This window comes from Ursus arctos, unplaced genomic scaffold (genome assembly GCF_023065955.2).
Source record: "Ursus arctos isolate Adak ecotype North America unplaced genomic scaffold, UrsArc2.0 scaffold_122, whole genome shotgun sequence".
Lineage (NCBI taxonomy): Eukaryota > Metazoa > Chordata > Mammalia > Carnivora > Ursidae > Ursus > Ursus arctos.
Window position 1 is genome coordinate 72,202 of NW_026622789.1, and position 9,563 is coordinate 81,764.

The window sequence follows — 9,563 nt, forward strand, 5'->3', positions numbered from 1 at the left end:
CCCATCCCCATCCCCCCTCGCCGGGACGCCGAGACTCTACCCAAACAGGGCTGCCTGAGTATCGGCGCGGCAGACCCCTCCCCCAGAAGGCAGGCTGAAAAATCAAGAAGCCCACAACCCGGGCGCCTGGGTGGCGCAGTCGTTGAGCGCCTGTATTCGGCTTAGGGCGTGATCCCGGCGTTCCGGAAAGGAGTCCCTCATCGGGCTCCTCCGCTGGGAGCCTGCTTCTTCCTCTCCCACTCCCCTGCTTCTGTTCCCTCTCTCGCTGGTTGGCTGCCACATAAATAAATAAATAAAATCTTTAAAGAAGAAGCCCACATCCCTAATATCCCTATAAAACAAGGGGCACGGCCGGGGACCCAGTCAATAATTTGGGCTCTAGAAACCCCGCAACCTCTCTTCATCAGAATGACAAGAAGGAGAAGCCCCCCCCAGCAAAGAAAAGACAGTGAGTCTATGGCCTCTGCCACAGAAATAATGGATATGGATGTAACCAAAGTATCAGAAATGGAATTCAGAGTAACGATGGTCAAAATGATGAGTAGAATTGAAAAAACTATTAACGAAAAGGTTACTGAGAATATAGAATCCCTAAGGACAGAAATGAGAGCGAATCTGACAGAAATTAAAAATTCTATGAGCCAAATGCAGGCAAAACTAGAGGCTCTGACGGCCAGGGTCGCAGAAGCAGAGGAAGTGAAGCAGGGTTAGTGAATTGGAGGATGGGTTAATAGAGGAAAAAATGAAAATAGAAGATGGTCTTAAAAAAATCCACGCCCACGAATGTAGGTTACGGGAGATTACTGACTCAATGAAACGATCCAATGTTAGAATCATCGGCATCCCCGAGGGGGTGGAGAAAAACAGAGGCCTAGAAGAGATATTTGAACAAATTGTAGCTGAAAACTTCCCTAATCTAGCGAGGGAAACAAACATTCGTGTCCAAGAGGCAGAGAGGACCCCTCCCAAGCTCAACCACGACAAACCTACGCCACGTCACGTCATAGTGCATTTCGCAAATATTAGATGCAAGGATACAGTATTGAAAGCAGCCAGGGCAAAGAAATTTCTCACGTACCAAGGCAAAGGCATCAGAATTACGTCAGACCTGTCTACACAGACCTGGAATGAGAGAAAGGGTTGGGGGAGCATTTTTAAAGCTCTTTCAGAGAAAAACATGCAGCCAAGGATCCTTTATCCAGCAAGGCTGTCATTCAGAATTGATGGAGAAATAAAGACATTTCAGAATCGCCAGTCACTAACCAATTTTGTAACCACGAAACCAGCCCTAGAGGAGATATTACGGGGGGTTCTATAAAAGTAAAAAGGCCCTAAGAGTGATACAGAACAGAAAGTCACAGCCAATACAAACAAAGACTTTACTGGCAACATGGCAACATTAAAATCATATCTCTCAGTAATCAATCTTAATGTAAATGGTTTGAACCATCCCATAAAACGCCACAGGGTTGCAGATTGGATAAAAAGACATGACCCATCCATTTGCTGTCTACAAGAGACTCATTTCAAACTCAAAGATGCATTCAGACTGAGAGTAAGGGGATGGAGTACCATCTTTCACGCAAATGGACCTCAAAAGAAAGCTGGGGTAGCAATTCTCATATCAGATAAATTGGATTTTAAACTACAGACTATAGTTAGAGACGCAGAAGGGCACTATATTATTCTTAAGGGAAGTATTCAACAAGTGGATATGACAATTATAAATATATATGCCCCCAACAGGGGAGCAGCAAGATACACAAGCCAACTCTTAACCAAAATAAAGAGAAATATAAATAAAAAAACATTAATAGTAGGGGACCTCAACACTCCACTATCAGAAATAGACAGAACACCCTGGCAAAAACTAAGCAAAGAATCAAAGGCTTTGAATGCCATACTCGACGAGTTGGACCTCATAGATATATATAGAACACTACACCCCAGAACCAAAGAATACTCATTCTATTCTAATGCCCATGGAACATTCTCAAGAATAGACCATGTTCTGGGACACAAAACAGGTCTCAACCGATACCAAAAGACTGAAATTATCCCCTGCATATTCTCAGACCACAATGCTCTGAAATTGGAACTCAACCACAAGGAAAAATTTGGAAGAAACTCAAACACTTGGAGACTAAGAACCATCCTGCTCAGGAATGACTCGATAAACCAGGAAATCAAAAATCAAATTAAACAATTTATGGAGACCAATGAGGATGAAAATACAACAGTCCAAAACCTATGGGATACTGCAAAGGCAGTCCTAAGGGGGAAATACATAGCCATCCAAGCCTCACTCAAAAGAATAGAAAAATCTAAAATGCAGTTTTTATATTCTCACCTCAAGAAGCTGGAACAGCAACAGAGGGACAGGCCTAATCCACGCACAAGGAAGCAGTTGACCAAAATTAGAGCTGAAATCAATCAAGCAGAAACCAGAAGTACAGTAGAGCAGATCAACAGGACTAGAAGCTGGTTCTTGGAGAGAATCAATAAAATTGACAGACCACTGGCAAGACTTATCCAAAAGAAAAGAGAAAGGACCCAGATTATTAAAATTATGAATGAAAAAGGAGAGGTCACGACGAACACCATTGAAATTGGAAGGATTATTAGAAATTTTTATCAACAGCTATATGCCAATAAACTAAGCAATCTGGAAGAGATGGAATCCTTCCTGGAAACCTATAAACTACCAAGATTGAAACCGGAAGAAATTGATTCCTTAAACAGGCCAATTAATTATGAAGAAATTGAGTCAGTGATAAACAGCCTTCCAAATAACAAAACTCCAGGCCCGGACGGTTTTCCTGGGGAATTCTACCAAACATTCAAAGAAGAAATAATACCTATTCTCCTAAAGCTATTTCAAAAAATAGAAACAGAAGGAAAGCTACCAAACTCATTCTATGAGGCCAATATTACCTTGATCCCCAAACCAGGCAAAGACCCCCTCAAAAAGGAGAATTACAGACCGATTTCCCTAATGAATATGGACACCAAAATCCTCAACAAGATACTTGCTAATAGAATCCAACAGTACATTAAAAGGATTATCCATGATGACCAGGTGGGATTCATACCTGGGATGCAAGCGTGGTTCAATATTCGCAAATCAATCAGCGTGATACATCATATCAACAAGAAAAGACTCAGGAACCATATGATCCTCTCAATCGATGCCGAAAAAGCATTTGACAAAATACAGCATCCTTTCCTGATTAAAACCCTTCAGAGTGTAGGAATAGAAGGTACATTTCTCAATCTCATAAAAGCCATCTATGAAAAGCCTACTGCAAATATTATTCTCAATGGGGAAAAGCTGGAAGCCTTTCCCTTAAGATCAGGAACTCGACAAGGATGCCCACTCTCGCCACTATTATTCAACATAGTACTAGAAGTCCTTGCAACAGCAATCAGACAACAAAAAGGGATCAAAGGTATTCAAATTGGCAAAGAAGAAGTCAAAATGTCTCTCTTTGCAGATGACATGATACTCTATATGGAAAACCCAAAAGAATCCACTCCCAAACTATTAGAAGTTATAGAGCAATTCAGTAACGTGGCAGGATACAAAATCAATGCTCAGAAATCAGTTGCATTTCTATACACGAATAACGAGACCGAAGAAAGAGAAATTAGGGAATCCATCCCATTTACAATAGCACCAAAAACCATACGTTACCTTGGAATTAACTTAACCAGAGACGTAAAGGACCTTTATTCTAGAAACTATAAATCACTCTTAAAAGACATTGAGGAAGACATAAAAAGATGGAAAGATATTCCATGCTCATGGATTGGAAGAATTAACATAGTTAAAATGTCCATGCTACCCAGAGCAATCTACACTTTCAATGCTATCCCGATCAAAATACCAAGGACATTTTTCAAAGAACTGGAACAAACAGTCCTTAAATTTGTATGGAAACAGAAAAGGCCCCGAATCTCCAAGGAACTGTTGAAAAGGAAAAACAAAGCTGGGGGCATCACAATGCCGGATTTCGAGCTGTACTACAAAGCTGTGATCACAAAGACAGCATGGTACTGGCACAAAAACAGACACATAGACCAATGGAACAGAATAGAGAGCCCAGAAATGGACCCTCGGCTCTTTGGGCAACTAATATTTGATAAAGCAGGAAAAAACATCCGGTGGGAAAAAGACAGTCTCTTCAATAAATGGTGCTGGGAAAATTGGACAGCTACATGCAAAAGAATGAAACTTGACCACTATCTCACACCATACACAAAAATAAACCCCAAATGGATGAAAGACCTCGATGTGAGACAGGAATCCATCAAAATTCTAGAGGACAACATAGGCAGCAACCTCTATGACATCGGCCAAAGCAACCTTTTTCATGACACATCCCCAAAGGCAAGAGAAACAAAAGATAAAATGAATTTATGGGACTTCATCAAGATTAAAAGTTTCTGCACATCCAAGGAAACAGTCAGAAAAACTAAGAGGCAGCCCACGGAATGGGAGAATATATTTGCAAATGACACTACAGATAAAGGACTGGTATCCAAGATCTACAAAGAACTTCTCAAACTCAATACACGAGAAACAAATAAACAAATCAAAATATGGGCAGAAGATATGAACAGACACTTTTCCAATGAAGACATACAAATGGCTAACAGACACACGAAAAAATGTTCAAAATCATTAGCCATCAAGGAAATTCAAATCAAAACCACACTGAGATACCACCTTACGCCAGTTAGAATGGCAAAAATAGACAAGGCAAGAAACAACAATTGTTGGAGAGGATGTGGAGAAAGGGGATCCCTCCTACATTGTTGGTGGGAATGCAAGTTGGTACAGCCACTCTGGAAAACAGTGTGGAGGTCCCTTAAACAGTTCAAAATTGAGCTACCCTATGATCCAGCCATTGCACTACTGGGTATTTACCCCAAAGATACAGACGTAGTGAAGAGAAGGGCCATATGCACCCCAATGTTCATAGCAGCAATGTCCACAATAGCTAAATCGTGGAAGGAACCGAGATACCCTTCAACAGATGACCGGATTAAGAAATTGTGGTCCATATATACAATGGAATATTACTCAGCTATCAGAAAGAACGAGTTCTCAACATTTGCTACAACATGGACAGCACTGGAGGAGATAATGCTAAGTGAAATAGGTCAAGCAGAGAAAGACAACTATCATATGATTTCTCTCATCTATGGAACATAAGAACTAGGATGATCGGTAGGGGAAGAAAGGGATAAAGAAAGGGGGGGTAATCAGAAGGGGGAATGAAACATGAGAGACTATGGACTATGAGAAACAAACTGAGGACTTCAGAGGGGAGGGGGGTGGGGGAATGGGATAGACCGGTGATGGGTAGTAAGGAGGGCACATATTGCATGGTGCACTGGGTGTTATACACAACTAATGAATCATCGAGCCTTACATCGAAAACCGGGGATGTACTGTATGGTGACTAACATAATATAATAAAAAATCATTATTAAAAAAAATAAAAATAAAAAAATAAAATACATAAATCAATCTTTTTTTAAAAAAAAGATAACAGGGGCACCTGGGTGGCACAGCGGTTAAGCGGCTGCCTTCGGCTCAGGGTGTGATCCCGGCGTTATGGGATCGAGCCCCACATCAGGCTCCTCCGCTTTGAGCCTGCTTCTTCCTCTCCCACTCCCCCTGCTTGTGTTCCCTCTCTCGCTGGCTGTCTCTATCTCTGTCAAAATAAATAAATAAAATCTTTAAAAATAAATAAAAAAAAATTTAAAAAAGATAACAAGAAAATACAATGAACAGTCTTATGTCAACAAATTCAACAACATAGATGAAATGGAAAGATGCCTTGAAAAATGTAACTTACCACACAAAATAAAACAAAAATCTGAATGCTCCAACATTTATTTTAATAACTGAAATAATTATTAACAACCTTACCAGAAAGAAAGCCCTAGACCCAAGTAGTTTTACTGGCAAATCCTATCAAACATTTATGGAAGAAATAACACCAAAATTACAAAAACCCTTTCAGACAGTAAAGGAAAAAGTAACACTGGATATTATCAGGTTTTAACTCTTTGCCAATGTGAGAAGTGAAAAATATTTCATGTTAATCTTACTTGTTCTTTGATTACTAGTAAGATTGAAGTTTTTCTTATGTTTACTGTCTTTTCCCATTTTAAAATCTGAATGTTTATCTTTTTCTGACTGATTTTTTTAAAAGTTTATTTATTATTTGAGAGAGAGAGAAAGCAAGAAAGAGAGCACACAAGATCGGGAGTAGGGGTAGAGGAAGAGAGAATCTCAAGCAGACTCCCCACTGAGTGTGGAGCCTGACACAGGGCTCAATCCCACAACTATGAGATCATGACCTGAGCCAAAATCAAGAGTCAGACACCTAACTGACTGAAACTGAGCATAGGTGTGCTGATTATGAAATTAAAAGTCCTCAATTTGCAGTCCTTCCACCTAAATGGTATGGCCTAAAATACCTGTTTACCATTAGAGCACTTTTGAGTTAAGCTATCATTGCAAAGATCAGAACTGTGGGAGGAATGGCACTAATCCAGTCATTCTTCTATACTGGAAATCGCTTACTAGATTTTCAGCAGTGCTCTGAGGCACAAGGAAACAGGATAGTTTGGTTTTGATGGAAAAAGGTGATAGGTCATATAAAACATGAAAACCATAAAACTCCACAACATAGAGGAGGCCCTGTGTAGCCGGATAAGTGGAGATAATGAAGCAAAACAAGACCTTTTGGCAAAATATTTCATTACAGACCAGGGCCTCCAGCATATTTGTTTGGGGCATAATCTGTTAAGGGAACCAGAAAAGTAATAAGACAAAGAAGCATGCAGTATCATAATTCCTCTCAGAGAGACTGAGAGTGTGTGGCTGGAAGTAATTTGGGATACTGTGGAAGAATCCCATAAAAGACACATGAGTGAAAGGAGGTAGTTGCTAACCACCCACCTAAGGAAAGCAGATCAGACCAACTGCAAAGCTTTCCTTCTGACTGACAGGGGCATGCAAGTTTGGGGGCAGAGCTGCTTTGCTTGGAACTCTGGGGATGAGGCTGCACACTGTCACCAAATATTTCTTTTTCATCCTTCCGCCATACAGCAAACAGCCTTTCCTCCAAACACATGTTGAACAAGTGTATAAAGAATATTGGTTAAATATTGGTTATAAAGAATTTTGGGCTACCAGAGGGGCTGTACATCTAAGTCTCACCCTGGCTGCAGGAAGGTGGAGAGACGAGAAGTGGAGAGATACCACAGTTTTTATTGTACTTACTTGAATCCTCAAGCTCTCCAGCTTGCTCCCTCCTCCCTTCTTAACAAAACAGAGAGAAAAAGAAGAAAAGGATGAAAGGCAAAGGATGTATTTGGTTAAAAAACAAACACCAAAACGCCTTTCCCCTGCTTATAAAATAAGGGTGATAGAGTTCCAACATCTCTTATTCACCATTCCAAAATCTGAGAAGCTCTGAAAAATAAAAGTGCTTTTCATATCTCATTTGGCTGCATAACCTGACCTATCAGGAAGTGAAACAAACTGAGGGTTTCAGAGGGGAGGGGGGTAAGGGGATGGATTAGCCCTGAGGGCAAGTATTGCAAGGAGCACTGTGCGTTATACACAAATAATGAATCATGGAACACCACATCAAAAACTAATGAAGTGCTGTATGGTGACTAACAGCACAGTTAAAAAAAAAAAAAAAGGAAGTGCAACTATCTATAGTCTTTATTTTTCCTAATCAGTAGGAATATTCATATATTTCAATGCAGAAATATTTATTAGTATGATTTCAAGATGCAACTCCAGATCCTGCTAGTGGAGTAGCATGGTTCCATATACCATATCACCTTTATAAAAACTGAAAAATAATGAATTCTTTTTCTTTTAAAGATTTTATATATTTATGTGACAGAGAGACAGCCAGTGAGAGAGGGAACACAGCAGGGGAGAGGGAGAGGAAGAAGCAGGCTCCCAGCCCAGGAGCCCGATGTGGGACTCGATTCCGCAACGCCGGGATCACGCCCTGAGCCGAAGGCTGACGCTTAACGACTGTGCTACCCAGGTGCCCCGAAAAATAATGAATTCTAAAACACATTAGCCATATACATTTCGGGTAAGGGACTTCATCAAGATAAAAAGCTTTTGCACAACAAGGGAAACAGTCAACGAAACCAAAAGACAACCGACAGAATGGGAGAAGATTTTTGCAAATGACATATCAGATAAAGGGATAGTATCCAAAATCTATAAAGAACTTATCAAACTCAACACCCAAAGAACAAATAATCCACTCAAGAAATGGGCAGAGTACATGAACAGACATTTCTCCAAAGAAGACATCCAAATGGCCAACAGACACATGAAAAAAGTGCTCCACATCTCCTGGCATCAGGGAAATACAAATCAAAATCACAATGAGATACCACCTCACACCTGTCAGAATGGCTAAAATTAACAAGTCAGGAAAGGAGAGATGTTGGCAAGGATGCAGAGAAAGGGGAACTCTCTTAACACGGTTGGTGCGAATGCAAGCTGGTGCAGCCACTCTGGAAAACAGCATGGAGGTTCCTCAAAAAGCTGAAAATAGAGCTATCCTATGACCCAGCAATGGCACATCTGGGTATTTACCCCAAAGATACAAATGTAGTGATCTGAAGGGGCACCTGCATGCCAGTGCTTATAGCAGCAATGTCCACAAGAGCCAAACTATGGAAAGAGCCCAGATGTTCATTGACAGATGAATAGATAAAGAAGATGTGGTATACATATACAATGTAATATTACACAGCCATCAAAAAAACCAAAATCTTGCCATTTGCAGCCACGTGGATGGAACTAGGGGGTATTACGCTAAATAAAATAAGTCAATCAGAGAAAGACAATTATCATATGATCTCACTGATCTGTGGAATTTGAGAAACAAGGCAGAAGATCACAGGGGAAGAGAGGAAAAAAATGAAATAAGACGAAACCAGAGAGGGAGACAAACCATAAGAGACTCTTAATCTCAGGAAAAAAACTGAGGGTTGCTGGAGTGGAGGGGGGGTAGGGGAATAGAATGGCTGGGTGATGGACATTGGGGAAGGTATGTGTTGTGGTGAGCGCTGTATACTGTGTAAGACTGATGAACCACTGATCTGTACCCCTGAAACAAATAACTCATTATATGTTAATAATAATAAAAAAGATTTTACATATAAATAAATAAATAAATAAATAAAATGTTGAAAAAGAAATAATATTCAAAGGTATTTCATAAGTTGCAAATGAGAAAATGTTCACAAAGCACCCAGAACAGTGCCTGACATCTGAAAAAAAGGAGTTCCATTTTCTTCTGCCCGTGTTTTGCTTGTGTGAATAAGGAGCCCTTCTTCAGAAATGAGCTCCAGGCAGGTTAATGGGGGTCAGATATTACAAATGAGGTATTGAGTGAAAATTCTGCAACTTATATAACAGACATAGATATATCCCTAATATATACAGAGTTCTTAAAGAAGAAAAAAGACCAAACTTGGTAGGAAAATAGGCAAAATAC

At 40.2% G+C, this 9,563-nt stretch overlaps 1 protein-coding gene across 1 annotated transcript in view; it reads right to left on the reverse strand.

Annotated features, from left to right (window-relative positions):
- LOC130543497 (transport and Golgi organization protein 1 homolog) overlaps nucleotides 1–5,792 on the reverse strand; it is a 65,280-nt gene extending 59,488 nt beyond the window's left edge. The window contains exon 1 of the mRNA XM_057310822.1: nucleotides 5,568–5,792. The gene's annotated coding sequence lies outside the window, so the exon portion shown is untranslated. The remainder of the gene's footprint in view (nucleotides 1–5,567) is intronic.
- Between the last annotated feature and the right edge of the window lie 3,771 nt (nucleotides 5,793–9,563).